Here is a 24,647-nt window from a genome sequence, read left to right as displayed (position 1 = left end):
CGACGTATAGTAACTTGATTTCAAATTGAATGTGTTTGTCAATAGAGCATATTCAACACAAATCAACAAAAAAGTTATGTGAGACGCTAAACAGTCCTGACACGACGGCCCTCCGATGAGACAGGAGGTTTGCGCAGGCCCAATAAGCCGCCTGGAAAACCAATAATTACGAACAATATAAGAGATTCGATATAATCGGCAAAGACCTAAGCGACGAATAAAGGATCACGATTGGAAGCTTGGAACATGGAACTGCAAGTCGCTAGGTTTCACAGGTTGCGACAGGATGATCTACGATGAATTACATCCCCGCAACTTCGACGTCTTGGCACTGCAGGAGATTTGCTGGACAGGACAGAAAGTGTGGAAAAGCGGGCATCGAGCGGCACCTTCTACCAAAGCTGTGAAACCACCAACGAGCTGGGAACCGGCTTCATAGTGCTGGGTAAGATGCGCCATCGCGTGATTGGAAGGCAGCCAATCAACGCAAGGATGTGCCAGCTGAGGATAAAAGGCCGTTTCTTCAACTATAGCATCATCAACGTGAACTGCCCACACAAAGGAAGACCCGACGACGAGAAAAAAGCGTTTTACGCACAGCTGGAGCAGACATACGATGGTTGCGCACTGCGGGACGTCAAAATCGTCATCGGTGACATGAACGCACAGGTAGGAAGGGAGGAAATGTATAGACCGGTCATCGGACCGGATAGTCTGCACCCCGTATGGAATGAGAACGGCCAACGATGCATAAACTTCGCAGCAGAAATGTATCCTGAACAGAACATGAGCCAAGAGCATGCCTTAGTGTTCTTAGTTTTGAGCTCTGAACACGTTGGTACGCAAGCAAAAGCGATCATGGTAACTAAGGCTCCTAAGATTTGAAACAATGCAAAATCATACGAGCATGCTTGATTTCTATCCGTTAGATGCCCAACGTCCGCATTTACCGCAGTGCGAATATTGAATCCGACCACTACCTCGTTGCAGTAGGTCTGCGCTCAAAACTCTCGACGCTGTACAACACGCGTCGAAGTCGGACGCCGTGGCTTAACATTGGGCGGCTACAAGACGGTAGACTTACCCAAGAACACGCGCAGCAGCTGGAAGTGGCACTCTCAACGGAAGAGCAGCTAGGCGCAGCGTCTCTTGAAGATGGCTGGAGAGATATTCGATCCGCCATTGGTAGCACTGCAACCGCTGCACTTGGCACGGTGAACCCAGAACAGAGAAGAATGCAGCATGGGCAAGATTGCTGCAACACCGCACGAGGGCAAACGAGGCACGATATAAACGGGCGCGGAACAGACAAAACTCGATTTTCCGGAGGACCGTGAGGAGACGGTGCAACCGTAGTGCGCTAATAACCCACGAAAGTTCTATGAGAAGTTAAGCCGTTCACGTCACGTAAGGGCCACGTGCCACAGCCTGATATGTCTAAGGACATAAACGGGAACCTTCTTACGAAGGAGCTCTTGGAGGTGTTTCCAGAGAAACTCCTGAAAGAATTCCAGAAAAAAAGCAGGAGGTATTTCCGAGGCAGTTTTTAAAGTAATTTCCGGAAGAACTTTTGGGATCAGTTCAGAAGGAACTTCTGAAAGAGCACATGAAAGAATTGCTAGAGGATTTCTTGAGAAAATTGTTGGAGGAAGTCCTCGAGGTTTTTCCGAATCAACTCCTGAAGGAATTTCCTGAGAATCTTCTGAAGGAGTTTTCGGAGTAACTCTTTGAAGTATCTTCGGAGGAATTTTCGAAGGACTCGTGGAGGAATTGTGGAAGAACTCATTGAGGAATATTCGAAGGAACTCCTGGAGAAATTTTCAAATCGACTCCTGGAGGAATTTCCGAAAGAACTTCTGGAGAAAGTCTTCTTGGAGAAATTTCCTGAAAAACTCTCGAAGGAATTTCCAACTAAAATCCCTTAGGCTGTGAAATTCCTGGAGGGATTTGCGAAGGTATTTCAAGAGCAGTTTTTTTAGTAACTTTCGGAGGAACTCTTGAAGGAATTTCGGGAGGAATTTATGAAAGAAATCCTGACGGTTCCTTCATAGGAACTCGTCAAAACATAAATAAAAAGAAACTCCTGGAGAACTTTCCAGAATTCCGAAGTAACAAAATTTTCTGGAGTAACTCTTGTACGAATTTCTGGATAAATTCCTGAATGAATTTCCGATGGAACTCCTGAGGGAGTTTTCGGAGGCATTTCACGAACTCTCGGAGGGATTCCCAGATGAACTCTTGGAGGAGTTTCTGGAGTAATTTCTGAAGAAACTCGTGCAGGAATTTTAGGAGAAATTCCTGAATCAATTTCCGTAGGGACTTCTAGAGGAATTTCCGGAAGCACTATTGGCGGAACTTTCAAAGGATCTTGTGGAGGAATTTCGCGAGAAAAATCTGAGGTCCTGGTTGAACTTCCCAAGAAACTCGTGGAGGAGTTTTCGGAATAACTCTTGGAGGAATTTCCGGAAGAAGTAATGCATTTTCGAAAAAACTTCCGAAGGTGGAATTTCCGGAGTTCTAAAAAAAACCAAAAAACTCCTGGGCGAATTTGCGGAGCTATTTTCGAGGCAGGTTTTGGAGTAATGTTCGGACGAGCTCCTGGAGGAATTTCGGGAGGAATTTATGGAGGATTTACTGGCGGACTTCCCATCGGAACTCCTAGAGAAATTTCCAGAAGAATTTTCGGATGAATTTTCGGAGGAACCCCTGATAGAATTTCCGGAGGATTTACCGAAGGAGCTCTTGTAGGAGTTTTCGGTAGAACACCTGGAAGAATTTCAAAAAACGCTCCGAAGGAATTGGCGGAGCTTCTCAAACCAGTTTTTGGAGTAATTTCCGAATGATCTTCTGAAGGAATTTCGTGAGTAGCTCCTGGAGAAATTTGCGGAGGTATTTTCGAAGGAGGTTTGTAAGTAATTTCCGTAGGAGCTTCTGGAGGAATTTTAGGAGGAACTCCGGGAGAAAATTCTAGAGGAGCTCCTAGAAGAATTTATGTCTTGATGAAATTATCGGAGGAAGTCCTCGTAGAATTTCCGAAGGAACTTCTGAAGAAATTTCCGGATAAGCATTTGAAGAAATTCTCGGAGTAACTCTTAGAGGTACTTTCGGAGGAATTTTTGAAAGAAAACCTAGAGGAATGGTGGAAAAATTCTTATAGGAATTTATATTTATATTTCTTGGAGGAATTTCGAAAGGAATTCCAGGAGAAATAACCGAAGGAACTCCTGGAGGAATATTCGAATGAACTCCTGGAGGGATTTCCGAAAGACTCTGTTTGCGCCGTTTTTCCCTCATTTATACAACCATAAGTAATTTGAAATCATCTTAGTGTACACATATATATATCTGCACCACCATTCTATAGTGAACAATCCATTACTTCATCTATTATTGTAACATAGTATAAGTAAACAAAAGTGTACAATAGAATTTGTGTTCATCTCAAAATGTATCAAATACCTTTCAGGTGTGCTCTATAAAAACCTGTAATAGAACTCAATAAAGAACAGTCCATCGTTAACCAAGTAACAAACACCATATCCACGTAATCATCTGCAGTGTACGAGTCGAAGTGAGAAATTACCCCCATGAAGGTGTCTTCCAGAACCAATTAAACATTCTTGCGTTAACATTGGTCCTTGGAGCCGGATCGCGAAGGCATCAACCAGTACATTACTACCTACTCGATTTGTGCATTGCATTGTACGATTGGTCTATCGAAAAACATGTCGAATGAAAGAGACACTTTCTCGGAAGTGTTTAATACGAAAGAACAAGATCAAAAAACGAGAGAGCCGTGAGAGTGAGTACCTGCGAGTGTATTCGACAAATGCAAAGAACGGTTGTGGTAGTTTTGATCTCGACCGCCGCGCGAAACGGACTAGTGCAAACATTGCTCTCTTCAAAACAAGTGTTGGAGTGCAAGTGTGCTTAACGAATTTTGAACTTCATCCAAAATGGAAAGTGTACCGCCAGTGAGCAAACTAGAACAAACGTTACCATCGGACCTCCGTCGTCACTTTCAACTCGTCCGACTGTTTCATGCAGAAACCAATTTACGGGGATGCTTGTCAAAAGTGGATCAGGCGTCCCAAACTCAACGATGTGAAGACTATCGGCGGCGTTTTCTACACGCCATCTTGTGCTACCAACCGAGCACAAAGACGCGACTTATTAAAATGGAGTTTTTGCGGCTTTGGTCACAGGTGGCCATCAACATGTACCGGGAATTGCTATCAGCGGAAGTTGCCGCCAATCCGGAAACCGACAAACTCATCAAAGCAGCAGTTCGAGACATCGATAAAACCAGTGAAGTCTTCAAGCAAGGTGAGCCGGTGAAAACGAACATTGCAAGGTGCAATTTGAAAGTAGAAGCTATCCCCAAGTGTCTAGTGTGCGCTAGCTTCCACGACCTTCTCCAGTGTACGAAGTTCAAGCTAATGAAAACCCAAGAGAAGCGTATTTTCATGAAGAACAATTGCCTATGTTTTGTGTGCCTCCAGTCCGGGCACAGTAGGATCGATTGCAGAAGCAGGCTTTTGTGTGATTTGTGTGGCAATCGCCATGCGGCCATTGTACATGACGTCATGAAAGTGATCGGGAAGGCTGCTGAAGCTACCAAACGTTGTCCGTGTACACTTTGTGGTTATGGGCACATGCCATTCCAGTGCGATAAGTTTGGAGAACTAAAACCAGGTGAACGTAAAGATCTAGTGAACAAAAAACAACTCTGTATGAACTGCTTCAACTTGGGGCATTCAGATGAGCATTGCCAACATCCTGACAGTTGCCGTCACTGTGGACAACGGCATCATTCTTTGCTGCATCTTGCGTTTTGACCCCCAGCACAACGTAAATATTGATTCCAAAAATGCTATTATTTACCCATCCTTTGAATATTTGCCAAACTGAATTGAAGCCATTTTATTGTGAATTTCCTTCGATAAGAAATAAATTTATTTTCGTTTATCAAATTGTTGACCTAATCTTTATCATGGACCACAACCAATCCCTGCTCACCATCCTGTGAAAGTTAAGCCTCTTTGGAATCTATGCGCCTAGTGCTACTGTTTTTGACTGGAACCCATTACCACCGTAATCATTATGTCTCTCCCACCGATATCTCCACCAGCTGGGAGTTCCGTCCACCATAACCGGTGGAATTCGTCCTTTTGTCGTTTAGTAGTAGGCATTGTCTGTAATCAAGGATGAGATTGCAAGTTGTTATGATCGCTCCTTCGCCCTGGAGTTCCACCCACTTCCAAGTGGACCGCCTGACTGCTAAAACAAAGGGACACACCTTTCTTGAGCGCTCGCGAGAAAGGATTTATGATGTTTGTTCAACAATGAAGAACAAATCCAATTGTTCCAAAGTGGCACCCAGTTTATCCAGTGTGAATGGGTAGAAGACGTCTTCGTCTACTTTGGAAATACACAGGAGCGCATAAGAGGCAAATGTTACAAAGTGAACCGTATTGCAATATGCAGTTCACTCATTTTGAAGGGATCCAGTCAACAACGTTCAATAGAGGTAGCACTAAACCTCAACCAACTATGAAGGCTAACAAGCAACCAGCGAACATCTTTGTTGCAGCAAGGTCCATGATCATGAAGACCACTATTCAAACCAACTTAACAACAACCAGAGTGATCCTGTTAGTTTCCATCCTACGTGAACATTGATGCTGCCTACGTTGCCGAACAGTATTCCTAAATTTTCATCCTCAAAAACAACGAATACATCAACCAGAAGTTCTGAACGTCATCAAAAGTTTCCAGTGAACATGATGCTGCTTACCATCGCTTTGCAGTGACCCAGTAGGTGACATGAAGTAATCGAGCAATGCTGATTATACAATTGTTTGTTGGAATATCGTGTATTCCAAGGGCGGCGGTATGTTTGCGCCGTTTTTCCCTCATTTATACAACCATAAGTATTTTTTTACAAGGGAGAATGCATTTACACACTAACCCAGTACACGTGCATTATAGTTGCCAAACTACCACACGGAAGTGTACTGGAGTGTCGGACTCGACCATACCGGTAATACCGACTAAACTCCCTTGGGCTCCACCATCGTTTCCCCCAGGAACTACCTCGCAGTACTACTTCTGGGGGGATGGCAGTACTAAGCGTACTCGCTCATTATCGCTCACACAGGCACTCGTCCCATGCGAGACTGACTTGGGTGCTCGCACACCATTCACTCCATTTGAGTCTTACTTGGTTGCTCTCCCGGGCGCTCCGCTGCCATGCCTCGAGGTGTCAATAGCGGTAACTGCCTGGGCCTACACATATTACGCTACGACACTCCTGCCTCAGCACGAGCAGATCAATCACACCACTGCCGAAGCAGACCACACGCTATCCTGCCGAAGCAGGGACACTCCCCATGCACCACATGTGCACAACTGTAGGTGTGTGGGTACAACCCACTGCTACCCTGCCGCCGAAGCAGCTTCTCCAAAGACCATTCGCTCCATGTGACCCTTTTTCGGGTGCTCACTCTAACACTCCACTGCAATGCCTCGAGGTGTCGATAGGTACCTCGACTCCTACCTCAGCATGTGCAGTCCATACTCAGACTTCTGCTGCGCTTCGAGGTGACAATAGCGGCGACACGCTATGACACTCCTGCCTCAGCACAACCAGATCACTCACTCCCTGCCGAAGCAGCTCACGCGCTACCCTACCGAAGTAGGGACACTCCCCAACTCACTCTAACACTCCACTGCCATGCCTCGAGGTGTCGATAGCAGTATGTAGGGACCAATCAACGATACTACGCTACGACACTCTTACCTTAGCATGTGCAGTCCATACTCAGACTTCTGCTGCGCTTCGAGGTGACAATAGCGGTGACGCGCTATGACACTCCTGCCTCAGCACAAACAGATCACTCACTCCCTGCCGAAGCAGCTCACGCGCTATCCTACCGGAGTAGGGACACTCCCCATGCCAATTGGCACTCCCTGGGCTTGTGCTTTTGAAGCGGCACATAGTCGCTTTGATAGAGTCTGATTACGGGCACTTGTGGTTTTTTGGGAGGGATTTTAGCAGAGCCCATTGCTAAATCCCACCACGCCCTAGGCAGTTCTCCCTGACTCGCAGACAGCTGGGGAGGGGTCGTCAAGCCCTTGGACATGGTCCATGCTGTCCCTGCTGTACCTGCTGCCCCCATAAGTAATTTGAAATCATCTTAGTGTACACATATATATATTTGCACCACCATTCTATAGTGAACAATCCATTACTTCATCTATTATTGTAACATAGTATAAGTAAACAAAAGTGTACAATAGAATTTGTGTTCATCTCAAAATGTATCAAATACCTTTCAGGTGTGCTCTATAAAAACCTGTAATAGAACTCAATAAAGAACAGTCCATCGTTAACCAAGTAACAAACACCATATCCACGTAATCATCTGCAGTGTACGAGTCGAAGTGAGAAATTACCCCCATGAAGGTGTCTTCCAGAGCCCATTAAACATTCTTGCGTTAACAGACTCCTAGAGGATTTTTCGGAAAAACTTTTGGAGAAATTTCCGACGAAACTCCTGGAGGAACTTGCGGAGGTATGTCGGAAACGGTTTTTGAAGTTACTCCCGGAAGAAATTCTGTAGGAATTTCTGAAAGAAATCCCGGCAAACTTTCCATTGGAGATTTTGGAGAAATTTTCGAAGGATATCCTGGAGAAAAATCCAGAGAAACTCTGCCAGGAATTTTCAGAAGAACTCCGGGCAGATTTTCTGGATTAACTTTCCAGAGAAATTTCTGTATGAGTTTCCGAAAGAACTCGATGGAATTTCGAAGGAATTTCGATGTAATTTCCGGAGAAATTTCTTGATGAAATTTTCGGAGAAAGTCCTCGAGGAACCACCGGAAACTCCTGAAGGAATTTTCGGAGTAGCTCTTAAAGGTATTTTCGGAGGAATTTCTGAAGGAACTCCTGGAGGAATTATGGAGAAGCTCCTCAAGGAATTTCCGAATGAGTGTTTAGAGTAATTTTCATAGAAACTCCCGAAGAACGTTACGAAGGATCTCCTGAAGGAATTTCCTGAAAAACTCTTTCAGGAACTTCTGAAGAAACTCCCGGTAGAATTCCTAAAGAAACTTGCGGTAGTATATCGGAAGCAGTTTTTAAAGTAACTTCATAAGGGACTTTTGGAGAAATTTCTGCAAGAAACCAGCCGGACTCTTCATTGGAAAGGATTTTTTAAAGGAACTCCTGGAGAACTTTCCAGAGGAACTCCTGCGAGAATATAGAGAGGAATTTTCGGAGGAATTCCGAACAGTTTTTTTTCACAAAGATCGTCTGGTGGAATTTCCCAATGAATTCCTGGAGGAGTATCTAGAGGAATTTATGAAGAAAGTCGCGGAGAAGTTTTTGGAGAAATATCTGGAATAATTACAGAATACATTCGTAGAGGAACTTCCGCAAGAAATGCTGGCGGAATCGTGTAAGGAACTCCTGAAGGAATTTCGTGAGAAATTTATGAAACAACTCCTTACGGACTTTCCGTAGGAATTTTTAGAGGATTTTTCGCAGGAAGTCCTGGATGAACCTCCGAGATAGTCGTGGAGGAGTTTTCAGAAGAACTGTTGGTGAAAATTTCCGGAAAAAGTGATGGAGGAATTTCCGAAGGAACTCTTGGCAGAGTTTCCGAAAGAACTCTGCAAATGAATTTCTGAAAAAAAAACTGCAGGAGGAATTTGAGGAGGTATATTCGAGATAATTTTGGAGCGATTTCTGGAGAAGCTACTGGAGAAAATTTCTGAAGGAATTGCTAAATGAACTCCTTGAGAAATTTCCGAAACTCTTGGTGGAATTTGCGAAGGAATTTCCGAAGGAGTTTTTAGAGTAATTTCCATAGGAACTCCTGAAAGACTGTTCTTGGGATCATCACAACGTCTCCGCGATTACACTCCGAGATAATTCTCGCAGTAATTGTGCTTCTATCGAGTTGCTCAATTACCATTCTTGTTCCATTGCAAAGCCCTTTTCGCGGATTCCAGTTTCGTAACAGCATAACGATCACTCCCTTCTTCAGTACCAGGGTATGCAGAAACATTCCGGATGGCGTTTGTTCATGAAAGAATTCAGGAGGATACCTCGTGGCATCGCTTGAGTCCTCCGTAACAACAGAATCTGCACTATAATAAACCGTTGGTTCTCCATTTATCATGGATGATGCGTTTTGACAAGGGGGCCCTCCTTAGCCGTGCGGTAAGACGCGCGGCTACAAAGCAAGACCATGCTGAGGGTGGCTGCCCAAGTAAGGACTGTTCAGTTTATTGAGAGGACACTTTTACATAACGATATTGTACAGATAGATTGGTCAATATCGATAAAGTTTGCTTTATCGTATATTATAATACACTGTCAATCAACTGAAATTTTTGAAAAGAGATAAAACAGTTTAAATCCAACAAAATGGCGCCAATTGTCAAAGCTTCTCGAATTTTGCGTAAACATCAGCTTCCCAACAGAATTTTTTATAAGCAAAATTGACAGTTTGTAAGAAAATTGTAAATCAGCATGTCAGCAAAATCATCAAGAAGATTGGAAAGAAACGCACTGTCAATGATTTGTCGATATCTAGAAACAGTAGAGCATGTGGTAGCCCGAAAACGGAATATAAAAGGTTGGAGCTGTTGAAAATCCAACAAATTGAGATTGTTATGAATATCGCAAATGTCTGAGTTAGAATTGTTTCGTTGATAATTGGATTTCATTTCTAGAAGGCCAGATAATATACTCAACGAAAAGAAAACAGATTTCGTAAAATATTGATGGTTTAAAATTATCGACAATACAAAGTGTCCTCTTTATAAACTGAACAGTCCTTAGCACACGCAACATCTTCCTAAAATCACTTTGTTTCTATTCAGTTTCATTAAGGGCGTTGGAAAAACATCGAAGCACGAAAAAGTTGCATCAAGATGTCAAAAACGTTCGAATTGTGATCAATGTTTCATTAAAATTGCAATGCAGTACGTATTTGGCATTTGGAAACAAACAAACAAGGAATACTGCACTTCATGTTGCAAACACGAAACAAAATCATTAAGTTGCATATTTTTTACCATGTGACTCCATGGGTTCGATTCCCGGTGCCGGTCTAGGCAATTTTCGGTTTGGAAATTTTCTCGACTTCCCTGGGCATAAAAGTATCATCCTGCTAGCCTCATGATATACGAATGCAAAAATGGTAACCTGGCTTAGAAACCTCGCAGTTAATAATTGTGGAAGTGCTTAATGAACACTAAGCTGCGAGGCGGCTATGTCCCAGTGTGGGGATGTAATGCCAATAAGAAGAAGAAGAACAAATCTTGAACATACATTGCTTGAACATCAGATCCAAACATACATTTTATTAAATCCTCAGTCGCTACCATGTGTAGAGGTATCTCGAGCACATTCTCATCGTTCAAACTTGGCACTTGAGGAGTGTTTCCAGATCCAACCTGAAGGAGCCATTCATTGTGATTGGCTTTATTGATGGCACAATCGTTGAAGTCAGTCATCATGTAACCTAAAGCCATGTCGTTGACGTATTTATTTCACAAATCAATGGCCCTGACAAAAAATACAGATGAAAGCAAAAGTGTCTCGTAGCTGTCTTGGCATTTCGTATACAGTAGCTTCTCTAAGGCAACGGTCCCATTCTGCATCAGATTCCAGGAGTCCTCTTGAAGAAGCGGCTGCCTTGAACGTAACGTGAACAACATCATCACATGACCGAAGTTCTACAAAGCTTGTAGCACCCTTTACGTGCAACAAAAAAAGACGTAGATAGAAGCGTTTTTTGTCTCTCGCGCTAACAGTTTACATGCGTGAAACTTCCATTGGTCCAGCTCTTATTCGTTTCACTCATTGATTTTCCTTGTACACATAATTTTGTGGAATATCCGTATACAAAAATTGTCGTGCAGTATGGTCCTCACTATTAGGTTGGAACCATGCTTCAAGCTTGGTTCTATTGGACTGCGCTTCTTCGAGTGCTTATGCTTCATGACCTTCCTCAAAAATAAGTCGTTGCTGATTAGATAGATGAACTGGAAGTCTGATGACCGTAAGAGAACGTGCGTGCATTTTCGATTCTATGTAAATCTATTTGACTGCATGTAAGGATGTACACACCTCGACATTAATATCTGCATTGTACCGCAAGGTCAAAAATGCATGGGGAAGTCCTCGCTTTTGGAACTCGATCGAGTACACGTAGGTCTTCGATCGTCCCAGTTTGTTATTTTTCCACAGGTCATCCATCAAAGCGGCAAGTTCAATCTTAAATACCCTAACCACCAAATCGGGTCGATCGGAGGTGGTTTCTCTCGGGCGGAGATTGTCAACGATTTCTGCCCAATTAGGGTTAGCCGGAAGTACCTTATACCTTCCCTAATATAGTTAAGGTTGTTAGCTTCTACTTGAAGATAGGAATCTACCAACCATTACTGGGTTTGTTTGCCAGCGCTCATTACGGGGTTAAATTCTGCAGTGCGTATTGCCGTCTGAGCAACATTATATTGCGACATAGTTACGTTGGTCCTGATACGGTTAAGTTGTGCATTCTCGTACACTACACTGCCAATTAGGTTGCCATCCTGGTTCGCCATACGGATACAACAATGCATACGCCATCGGATCCAGATTCAAGCTTAAGAAGCTAAGACTCAGGAACTATCTCATTGCCAGTTGTAACTGCACGTTGCTCCTCAGCGATCATCTTTTGCCGCATCATAGTGTAATGCTGTGCCAGAACATTGTTCTGTCGCATGAAACGGTCATTTTTGTCCAAAATCGGCGTCCGCAACAATTCGCTTGCCGGATGGATGTGCCGCACTTCCGTAGCTTAATTGCTGTCAAGCATATATAGTTGGTCGAACTGTGGCGGTTCTCCTTGTGGTGGCTGAGCGTGAGATGTCCTATGATAGGTTTGTCCATGTACATGTTGAAAAAGAATATTTAGTCCAAGGATTGGGAAAACGAAAATAATCGTTACCTTTAAAACATACGGGCCTCTACCAGGAACATCAGCTATCTTCGCTCCCAAAGAAGCAAACGAAACTGCACTGTTGGCAAGGCAAGGTGGAGCAGGATCAAGTACAACTGGAAACATTTGTCGACGAGCGTTTTCGAATCCAAATCTGTTAAGTGAAGCATTAAATGTCAACGAAGAGCTAATTCACCGGTTCTGGAACATTCTGATCGCGATAAACTGCCAAGAGCCAATCAATCCTGAAAAGCTAGACAGTTATTGTAAAGCAACCTACCGGTTATATTTGCAGCTGTATGATTGGTATAAAATTCCTGCTACGGTGCATAAAGTCCTTGCCCATGCTGGGGATATAATTATTCGACCGAATTCACTGCCTAAAGTGGGTTCTTTCGGGGTTGTTGGTGTCCATAAGGAGGCTGCGCAGGAATTCGGGATATTCCAGTGGTTCTCCCGATACATTCGTAGGCCGCGGAAGTTTAATTTTGCCTTTGTGGCAGCACGAATTAAACTTTCCATCTGTGGGTGCTTCAGCGATAAAATTTTTAGATTGACAAAATTGATATATTACGTTCATTGGGCCACAGGTATGAGGAACTTCTGCATCTCCATCTGTTACATTTCACTGCGCTGTCGAACGAACAGAGACAGCAACCGCTGTAAGACGCGCTTGCGTTTGATCCGGTGTTTCGCTTGCTCTACTATTCCGGTGAGCCTGTGCATCACTCCGCTGTATCTTGCTTCGAACTGCCTCATCCCGACGCGATCACCATTTCTGCTTTTGTAGCCTTGCTAATCGCCGCTTCTTCTCGGCGGGAGACTCACTGGAATCCATCACAAAATAACTTTTGTTTCCCGGGAGCACTATGTCACTCAGCAAAAACTGAACCCAAACTTTTAACTTCTGAGTTACGCATTTTTTTGCGAGCGGTAGTGACCACCAAAGGTACTAACTTGAGGACTGTTTGTTTTTGAATTTTGACGTTTCGTAGAGATCACCAGCCAACTTCGCTCCGATACATGGAACCATGATTCTACCCAAATTTGAGCTATTTTAACCCACCACTATAATAGTTGAGTGAAGCGAACATAGTCGTGCTGGGTTAACCGTTTGGAAGTCCAAACTGGTTTCGAATATCAGCATCTCCATTCTTTGTAATGAATATAAACACACAGGTAAGGATCTGTAAACATCACAAAATAACAAGCAACTTGCGTGTCATCATACAACTTTTGGTGTTGCTATGGAAGTGGATTATCGAAATGAAAAAACGATGGGATCCTGGATGTGCAATGCGCATCTATCCTGAGTCACATAAAACGTACCACAAGAACTCCTAAACTTTTGCATGACATGAATCTGTTAACCTTGGTCAACAGCACCACTCGAACTGCAATCAACAGCCACTCCTCCGTCGTCGCCGGTGTCGTCGTCGGTCGCACTTTACGTCAGGGTTCGGTTCTAGTTATTGCTGTTATACCTCCCAAGCAATTCTTGCACTTCTCTAACCAACTAACACGCAGTCGTTAGAAGAAACTCGCGAGGCGAGCTTCCACAAATTGTTTGTGTGCGGAGAAGCACTTGTTATACAATAGAGTGGAAAATTAGAGCCAATTTTCTCGATTGGTTACTGTACCGTTCCAACCCTCCCGTAGTTAGTTTAACCATCTGAACCGGGCGGGCAGTCCGTCCGTTCGGTTCGTTCGCGAATTTCCACCGGTAGGGAAAGGAGATATTACGTACCCCGGTTGGTTAGTTAGTTGGATGGTCGATTGGTCGGTACCACGAAAGACGGGGTGACGGCAGCACGCAGCAAATTGGAGTAGCCCGAGCCATACCATTAAGTGCTGCCATTAGAAGAGCGGATGGTGGAGCTCAAGCTGGCAATAAATGTTGGAGTGTGATGAAAGTAGTACAAAACTATGATAAATTGAGTTTTGTGTATGTTTGGCTAATTTTATGGTTTTATTATTTAGAGTTGCCACAGGACGGCAGGTTGCCGCCAGTCGTCACGACATTGAAGCTACATAGTGAAAGCGATACAGAGCAAGTGCGTGTTTTGACATGGGAACGATGGTGTTTTATGAGCAATTGCGGGTTAAAGCAATCGATTAAGTTATTACTGATGGTAACAAGGAAGGCCAATTAATATTGGGGAAACACTATGAAAAGCTGAAGGTAAACAATCAGTTTTTCCTAATTGTTAGTTACCTTGTTTACGAAATTTATCACGATGCCTGCACTAATACTAGCCTTGACAATGTGGCACGAATTCGTTGTTTAGAATGAATTTAAGTTGTGCTTTCGTTTGAGTCATGGTAGGGTGCTTTGAGAATGAATTGAAATTCATAATTAATTTGTTGACATTTCATTGCCTCGATTTTTGCAGGACTTGTCAGGAGATTTGATACTTTTTCATTGAAGATAGTTTTGAAACAAACATTGGTTTGAGGAGGTCGCTTTGTCTAGGAGGCAAAAGCATATCTTCAAGAGCGGATCTTCTATTCTTGAAAAGCAATTTAAAGAAGTTTTACGGAAATTCTGAAAAAGTTTCCAATGGAATCGAGCAAGTAAGTACAGTGCGTGTTTAAGTCTTCGCAAAGTAATTAACATATCGAACCAGTCTTCGGGAAAATACGTTGACTTGTGACGTGTGACTTTTCCGTCTTTATATCATCATGAATATGGCGTCGTTCAAAAAAATAATTAGTCGCTTGCCAAGGCGATTTCCAATAGATTTTCTTCCCTACTAACATACTATACCTTTCCAGTGCGCTCAAGCAGATACAGAGGGTTCCTCTTTCTCTTGTAGCAATGAGTGTCGAAATAATTTTCCTCCCCTTATCCTAATTGACTGTGAGGATGTGGCCGGCATCGTTATTGGTATTGAATTAAAGAAACTCCGAAGCATGTACAGTTGTGTGGCTCAAATTAGTATGGACAAAACTTTTTTGAATTTTTGTAATAGGCCGCCCTCTTATTTGGTTCTGTTTGATGCCCCGATGCTCTGGACAAAATTTCAGCCAAATCGATCAACGTTTGGGCGGTGCTAAACTCGTTGGAAGTATATATGCAAAAATGTATGCAGAAACATCCAAAAACAATGAATTGCAGTTGGACGGCACAATTTACTATGAAAAACTATGATACTCATTCAGATCTTCAAGAATTAAAAACAGAATGTTATGCAGAAAACCGCAAGAAGATAAGAGTTTGCCCGGCGAAGTTATTACCATTCCTCTGAAGTGGGGTTTGAGCGAATTTCGTATCTTTTACCTTTGAAAAGAAATAAATTCACCCCTAACAACACTCCAGTAAAATGCTTATATCTTAGCCTAATAAACTTTAATCGTCTCGCGATTTTCAGCATAATATGCTGTAATTAATTCTACAAGAACTGAATGAGTATCATGGTTCTTGATCGTGAATTGTGCCGTCCAACTGCAAATCACTGTTTTTGGATGTTTCTGTATAGTTGCTCAGTAAGGTTTCCCTTAGATTTAAAATTTTCAGTGGAAGTTGAACTTCAAAACAATATTTTTTTAGAAGAACTTATAAAATACCTAGCAATTTTTTTTTTTTTTAAATCATAACAATTTCCGCAAAACGGGTGTAGCAGCATGCCTATTGTTTGATTTTGGCATTCGCTCTTTAGTTGTGAAAATGGCGTCGATGCAAGAGGGGCAATGCACCAAAATTATTCTCAAGCACCACAAAAACTCAAACCACAAACTGACAAATCTGTTGAATGTGGCTTGTCATATAACAATATGGTGACTGTAAAACGTGACGAAAAGCAAAGTCGACCAGAATACGAACGCAAAAGCTGTACATGAAGACGCTGACGAAGTATGATTGCTTGGTAGAGATTGATTAAACCTACCTTAAGACAACTTAAAACATCATGTATATGAATGTTATACGGTAACTGAAAAAGGAAGATGACACAGATTGATCGTAACTCATTCGGCTGAATGCCACTTGGCTGAATAACACGTTAGGACGAAAGTCGTTCAGCCAAATTTCATTTGACCGAAAAGTGGTTTGACCGAAAGCGACATATGGCCGAGCATATGACTGGTAATTTGACCGAAAAACTCGTTTGGCTGAAAATGTCGATTGGCCGTACAGATCATATAGCCGAAATAGTCTTAGCCGAGATGCCCAACAAGTTATGTGGTCGTCATGAGGCGGAACGCATCATATGACCGAAAATGTTGTTCTTAAGAATAATAATGATTGCAATAAGAGTGAAATAATTCATAACAATTAAAAAGAGAGAAGCATAGAAATGAGAGCAGCGTCATAGGGAGTGAGAAGTGTGAAATGTGGAGTGAGAAGTGAGAAGTGAGACATCTCACTTCTCACTTCCCGCTTTTCACAGTGATAAATGATGAGTGAGAATCGCCCTTCATATTTCTCACTTTTTACATTAAGACAAAAGAAATGATGAACGACAAGACTGACGTCTGATTTGTCACTCCTGATTTTTCACTTTGTCAAAACCTAAGAAACTCTTAGAGTGGAAATGCCGAGGGGTTTCCCGTTGAAATCTGAAGAATGTTTTTGAAAGGCTGTGAAGGTGAAGGGCCGTTAGCCAGAATGCCATTTTGAACAGTTCCTTTGGCAGAAAAAATCGGTGGGCCGTATAGCTCATTTGGCCGAAATGAACATTACGCCGGAAGTGTTGTTCGACTCAACTGGCTAGTTTTCTGAAAAAGTCGCTTAGCTGAATATTTGACCTAAAATGTCATTTGGCCGAAATGATTGTTTGGCAGACAGAATATTTCTAGGTCATGTGACTTTTTCCATTGGCGTAACTACAGGGGGGCTAGGGGGGGCTATAGCCCCACCTAGGATCTGGCCAGCCCCCCCTAGAAAATTTGTTACTTTGTATAAGTATGGCACATATCTAGGTCACTGATTATATACGGGGGTAAATGCAGAGAAAGGATTGTCTTCATTATCCAATCCCTCTCTTCGAAACACTACAGCAAGTTGAATCTATTCGCTCAAGTTTTTGAACTTCGATTGCAATTGTTATAAGGCTTTTTCACGACAAAATCTGGACCCCTCAAATCACGTTATAACTTATGAAATACCAAAGGAAATACAGTGAAAATGTCTCAGCAGGCGTGAAACAGACATACTGAGAGAAAAGATGTGTTAAATGTTTCTGTGTAAACAAATGCTCCTATAAGTTAATTTGTTGCATTTTTTTAACTAAATTGAAAATAAACGACCAATAAGTTGTAAAGTTGTTGTAAATAATAAATAACAATATATAATAACAACTGAACACTAAGCTGCGAGGCGGCTCTGTCCCAGTGTGGGGATGTAATGCCAATAAGAAGAAGAAGAAGAAGAAGAAGATATAATAACAATATATAATAATAAATAAAATTGTAAATAATGTAAAACTGATTTTTTTTTTAATCATCCTAGAAGTTATTCTAACAGAGAAGAGAGGTTAGTTTGTTGTAGTCAGATCGCCGTTTGAAAGCTCGTAGGAATTGTCAGGCCACTGAATTGAAAGCTGGCGCAAAGAGTTTAACCAACTAATTATTTATCCAATATTTAATTTATAAGCAAATCAAAAAATCCTTTAAAAATCAGGATCGTGCTTCACATTCTATTTACGGCGAGCGCAACACCTACACTTAGAATAATCTGCACGTAATAGATATGTGTACACTAATAGATTATGATCAGTTAACCACGCATTTGTGATTAATTTGTTCGGCTAATAAAACTCGTTTCGCGCTAATAAAACATATGTGTAGCTGCTCATGATATGTACACCCAAAAAAATCTGCACGTTGTTTCCACCTGAAAAAGTACGCAGATTTTTTCCACCTGAAATTCACGTAACTTTTACCTGATTTTTCGATACAATTTTCATTCTACGTGAAAATCAAGTAAGTTCTACCTGAGTTTTAGATATAATTCACCGAACACGTAAGTTTCACCTGAATTTTCTGAAGCATTTGTAGTTACGTGTGCACGTAAAATGTACCTGAAAATTCAGGTGGAAACAACGTTTAGATTATTTGGAGTGTATTACACTAATTTGTTTTAAGTGCGGTCTGGGATAGTGGTTAGTTATGTGCGCACACTTAAATCTTTAAATTAAATTTTATGGATTTTCGCCAATAAATATGTGCGGATTATCCTCAGTGTATGGTTTTCTGAACCTATCAAGAATTTTGGGAATCCTACGAGATTTATAGATTTTTGTAACAGGGCTGAGCGTCGATGAACATCATTTGAAATATTAAAGTCGTCCATTGATATCTGATAGACCAACAATATACATCAGTTGAATCGAGCGAAAATGGTTAACTTTCTGTGTTATGAGTGTTAAAAAAGAGAAGTTAAAAAAAAGTTAGCCCCCCCTAGAATTTTTCATTAGTTACACCAATGACTTTTTCAACAAACGACATTTTCGTTCAAATGATATTTGTTGTTATATAGCCAAACCGGTGATTTGGGCGAAAAAGTAGTTCGGCCAAATAGGTTATTTGACCGAAAATGGCATTTGTCGATATTGTCGTTTGGCCGAAAATGTCATTTGATAAAATAGAACGACAATTTTCACCATATTACCAGCAAATAACATTTTCGGCCGTAGATATGACCCATTCGGCCAAATAGCCCTTTCTGTAGGCATTTGTTAATCAACAACTTAAATGCACTGATTGTTTGTCGGATAATGCACTTTAGTTTAAACGCGACTTTGACGATTGGAAGTAGTTTTTATTCTTAACTTAAACGTTCACAATAGTACAACACAGTATACATTTATTGAATACACACCCGACTGCGGAGATCGACCGACGTGTTCGTGCAAAAGGTTTATTCGAGACTATTAGATGGGTACAACCAGTGTTGGGAAATGTACAGTAAAACACTGTGATTATGCGAATGTTTACATTTTATCCGGTCAAATTTCATGCACCGCACAAACCGAAACAGTTTTCCAAAAAAATGTACGCCTCATTGTGACATTTTTTTTGCCGATAAGGCAAACTGTTTGTTTACTGCTGCGTGAGAGTCGAGCCGTCGGTGCGGTCAGCATTTGCATGAGATTTCTTGTTTCGGTTCGTGCGCAGCGCAAACAGAACAGAATTGGGTTTTATTGCTTGTGGCACAAAGCCTAGAAAGATTAGTTCTAGTCTTGGTACTAATTAATTAGTTCTAGTCTCTAAAATGAGCAAGGAGGAATGAAATAATCATTTACTACCAAAAACGGTCATACATCTTGAAATAAGCGTACAGAAACGTTAATTGTGGGGAGAGAAAATAATAAACTGCTGACTGTCGTCTGCTTGGTCGTGGCTGCTGCTGCGGCTGCCGTGGTTTTGTTTTTATTTTACTGCGTGGCAGAATGAATGATAAAAAGAAATGTCAACCGTTCCCATCCCTGGGTACAACTAGCTTGGACCTGACTGAAAATAAAAAGACATTTCGTTGAAATATACATTTAGAATAATCTCTCTGAAACTCTGAACAATTTTTTTTTCACATTCACAAATTATCACAAATTATATGTTTCAGAAAAAGTTGAAAATTCCGAAGCAGCACGCGCAACATCTTAGGTTATATATATTAGGTTATATATATTAGGTTATATATATATATATATATAATAGCAACATCAACAAATAGGTGTTTGTTCCTAATAAATTGCATTGAAGACACTGGCAATACATCGAGTTACATTAAAGCCACTTCCCAGTTTCAGAAAAACACAATGTTTCATTTCCATTTAGGTGGCGTCGCAATATTCTACCCATCTGACTTCTTGGGTGGTTTAAAATTCGATGTGTTTCATATCAGAAACAAAACAGATAAGTTGCAGAATTAATAACACTTCGGTTCATTGCTGTTACGACAACGTTTCTGATATGTTGCAAACACTTTGAGCTCAGCTGAGGAGTATTTTATTTTTGACAGTCCCCTACATGTTCCGTATAAGGTACAATGAAGTTACAAATGACTTTGTTGTTTATGTAATGTATATAATATGAATCTCCAAATTGAATTGATGGTGTGAAGGTTATAGTAGAAGGTTGCAAATCTCAAAGTCCATGGTTCAATTCCCGGTTGGTTTTTGTGTTTTTACTTTCATTGTAGCCGCAAGATGTTGCAAATAGGCTCCACCTTTTGCGCTTTTTGTGTCACAAAGGAGTTCCAAATACGACGCGTTGTGCATAAGTCAGACCTTTAGTAAGTCACACCGCAGTTGTTGTTACTCACTGAGAAACAAGAGGTGTTGCTTGGGTTCTTAATAGCCTGTTCGGCCAAATGTTCATTTCGGTTGAATATCGCCTTCGGTCAATTAACTTCAATAACCATCAACTCAATAATAGTTTCGTTAAAACGTTCAATTTTATCAAATAGATTTCGGCTAGATGACTTTCGACTTAACGTATTCGGCCAAGTGACACTTGAACAAATGGCTTTTCACTTAACGACTTTCGGCAAAAGCACAGGAAGGGCCGTTTGAACAAAGATTATACGGCCGAATGGAGTATGGTCGAATATGTCATTTGGCCAAACAAACCGTTAGGCCGAAAACCAACTGACCGAAAATATTATGTTATGTTAAGGTTGTTGGACCGAAAATGTCATTTTACATAACAGGTCAACATTTTTGAACACATTACCAGCTTTTTTAGCCATTCAGCCAAATGGCCCTTTCTGTCAAACGACCAAACAGCATTTTCGGCCAGGTGATCTATTCGGCCAAACGGCCTATTAAAGTAAAAGGTGAAACTCCCTAGTTCATGGGGATTGGATCGTAGGGTCGTTGGACACATTTGGTACACCATATACAAGTTGCAAATGTAGTACTCGTGCAGGAGTCAATTTACAATGAACCTCTGGCCACGGAAGACAGGTAAACATAACACTACACAAAGGGTGGGGGCGGGAGTAAACTAAATTATCTAATGATCCACGATAGTCGAGGCTTCATGGTCCCTTTATGAACCCGGAGGGTGATACAAAGCAACTATGGCGAAAGACCTATTACCGTGGGGTGCTCTTTCTAATAAACAGCTACCTGAAGAGTTCACATTTTACATATTTATTGAGTGACGTTACACACTAGAGGTACTTGCGTGGCTTGTATCGTAGGGATCCGCATCCTGATGATGGTAGCTGATATTTTGATGGCATCGGGGAAACGTGATTTATGTTCGTCATAGGCAGCCGATCAAATACTGCGATGGCGGCTGACCTAGTTTGCTCAAGGATCGAGGGACGAAAATTAGAAAATCAGAATTATTCACTATACATATTCAATACATACACATATGAACATATTCAATGAAACATTAACATTAACAACTGATGATGAGTTTGTGATATTTTGACAATAAGCAAATGGACTAATGAAACTGAGCTATTACAGATGGAGCTGAAGAGATCACAGAAGCCATGACGGAAGAAGCTGCCAAAAGCATGCTGTGCTGGGAAGGAAACTGGCGTTTCTTGCTGACCGAGCGACTATAGATGTAGCTGGAGAGACCACAGGAGCCATGATGGGATAAGGGATAGGCTGCCAAAACATGTTGTGCTGGAACCATTCAATATTTTGAAAACGGAAGCAGTATCTCTGACTTCGGCCAGACGTATACCAATTTCTATTACCTGAGAGAGAAACTGGCGTTTCTTGCTGACTGAGCGACTACAGATGGAGCTAGAGAGTCCATAGGAGCCATGACGGGAGGGGCTGCCAAAAGCATGTTGTGCTTTGAGATGTTTCCAAGACATTGTCGGAAGAATTTTTTGAATTTTGCCAAAAACCTAATGAGCTTCCCCAGGAAATTCTCTAAATTCTTTCAAAATATTTATTTGGCAATTATATTCTGATTTTTCATGGAAACTACTGTGAAGTTTCCAGGAGAAATTTTTAAGTTTTTCTAGGAAAGCTTTATGATATTCCCAGGGAAGATCGCGGGAATCCACAACCTGTGGTAGACTCTCCAATACCTTATGGTATCCATTACATTATTTTCCTTTCAAAAAACTCCGTTTAGCGAAAATACTTCGGCAGTAACGCCCAGTGAAACCAACTTGAGCGGGTGGCGTCAACCTCTGATGTCCAGACTTATGCTTTGTCTTGATGTTTTTTTGCTTCAGAGTCGAAAATTATGTTGACCAATCCCACCAGCAAATGTAGCACTGGAGGAGGGGTTTTACTAAAAATGTGCCATAGTCTCCTCCTTCCAGAAGATGATTATGAATACAATTCATGAAATATAATCTAGCATCTTTCTTGGCCTGTCCAGCGTTAAATTCTGTTTTCCATGGTAACAAGTGGACAGCGCAAGTGGCGCTGCGAAATGTCTATTTTAGCCGAAAAAAACAAAAATTCCGGCCAAATGGCCTAATCGGCCAAATAGCTTATACGGCCGAATGGCCTATTCGGTCAGACATTTTCAGCGCCATGACCTATTCGGCAAATAACCGTATTTTCGGACAAGTTCCATTTTCGACCAAATGACCTTTTCTGCCAAACGTCCATTTTAGCCAAAAGGCATTTTCGTTCATATGACCTTTTGGGTCAAATAATATTTTTGGCTGTATGACCCCGTTCGGCTCAATGCCATTTTCGTCGAAACGATATTTTCGGTCAAATGACCTATCCATCAGGGCAAATTTTCGGGTAAGTTGGGAGATTTTCGGGTAAATGATTTTCAGCCAGACATACCGATCGTTCAAATGATACATTCGGTCAAACAACTTTCAATCTAGTGGCCTTCGACAAAATGGCTTTCAGCCGAATAAATTTCGGCCAAACGGCCCATCTCCCAAAGAAGTATACCACGACCGAGTTCATCAACCAGGGAAATTGTGTGGGAAACATCTGCTACATTTCCTCAAGCAACACAATTGCTTTGTTCGGTTCTGGCCGATTTTGATATGTTTCAAGTACGGAAAGTCCATGGAAGGGATGTTCCAAGACCTGGTTCCCTGGGGTAGTGGACACTTTTCAAGTGGTGTAAAAATCAGTCTTGCGACATTGATTTGATGATTTTGGAAGACAATCTCAATAGATGAATTTTTGAATGGTTTTGGATACATTGGTCACGGCCGGGAGTGTTCCGGAAACTTGGTTCCCTCAGGGAATCGGACAAATTTCGATTAGCACCGAAACCCATCTTGCGACATATCAAACTCCATGATTTTGAAAGACAAGCTCAATAGATAAGTTTTTGAGAGGTTTAGGAAATATTGACCGCATTGGCCACATCCGGAAGTGTTCCCGGGAGCCTGGTTCCCTCAGGGGACCGGATAAATTTCGATAAGCACCGCAACCCATCTTGCGGCGTGTCAAACTCCATGATTTTGAAAGACAAGCCCAACAGATGAGTTTTTTTAGAGGTTTTGAGCACATTGGCCGCATCCGGAAGTGTTCCCGGGAGCCTGGTTCCCTCAGGGGACCGGATAAATTTCGATAAGCACCGCAACCCATCTTGCGGCGTGTCAAACTCCATGATTTTGAAAGACAAGCCCAACAGATGAGTTTTTTTAGAGGTTTTGAGCACATTGGCCACATCCGGAAGTGTTCCCGGGAACCTGGTTTCCTCAGGGAACCGGACAAATGTCGATTAGCTGCGAGACCCATCTTGCGACATATCAAACTGCATGATTTTGAAAGACAAGCTCAATAGATGAGTTTTTGAGATGTTTAAGACAGATTGGCCACGTCCACGTCTGGAAGTGTTCCTTTGATCCTGGTTTCTCAGGGAAGCGATTAAATTTCGATTTGCTCCGAAACTCATCTTGCGACATATAAAACTTCATCACTTCATGATTTTCACTGTTATAAGACGAGTTTAGTACAATTCCATTTATTTCCACCACGTCGTAGTGTAATTCAATGGAATTGTACTAAACTTGTTTTATGACAGTGAAAACATTCTACTAAAAAATGCTAAATAATCTTCTTGGTTCATGACATTGAAGACAAGCTCTATGGATAATTTTTTGGTAATTTTTGGACACTTCCAAATCATGGAGTTTGCCTGGTCTCCTGAGGTAACCAGGATCCCGGGAACACTTCCGGACGTGGCAAATGTGTCCAAAATCTCATTCATGTATTGTGCTTGTCTTTTAAAATCATGGAGTTTAACATCTCGCAAGATGGGTTTCGGTGCTAATCGAAATTTACCCGGTCCCCTGAGGGTACCAGGCTCCCGGGAACACTTCTGGGCGGGGCCAAAGTTGTCAAAATAATTCAAAAATTCATTTATTTGCTTGTCAAAATCATGGAGTTTGACATGTCGCAAGATAGGTTTCGGAGCTAATCGAAATTTGATCGCTTCCCTGAGAAAACCAGGTTCCCGGGAATAATTCCGGACGTGGCATATATGAACAAAACCTCTGAGAATCTCATCTATTTAGTTTGTCTTTCAAAATCATGGAGTTTGATGTGTCGCAAGATGGGCTTTGGTGCTAGGCGAGATTTGTCCACTTTCTTGGGGGAACCAGGTTCCCGGGAACACTTCCGGACGTGAGCAACGTAGTCAAAACCTCTGGGAAACTCATCTATTTAGCTTGTCTTTCAAAATCATGGAGTTTGATATGTCGCAAGATGGGATTCGGTGCTAATCGAAATTTGTCCGCTTCCC

Source organism: Armigeres subalbatus, chromosome 3 (genome assembly GCF_024139115.2).
Source record: "Armigeres subalbatus isolate Guangzhou_Male chromosome 3, GZ_Asu_2, whole genome shotgun sequence".
Classification (NCBI taxonomy): domain Eukaryota; kingdom Metazoa; phylum Arthropoda; class Insecta; order Diptera; family Culicidae; genus Armigeres; species Armigeres subalbatus.
The sequence above is the reverse complement of the archived record's forward strand: the minus strand, read 5'-3'. Positions refer to the sequence as shown.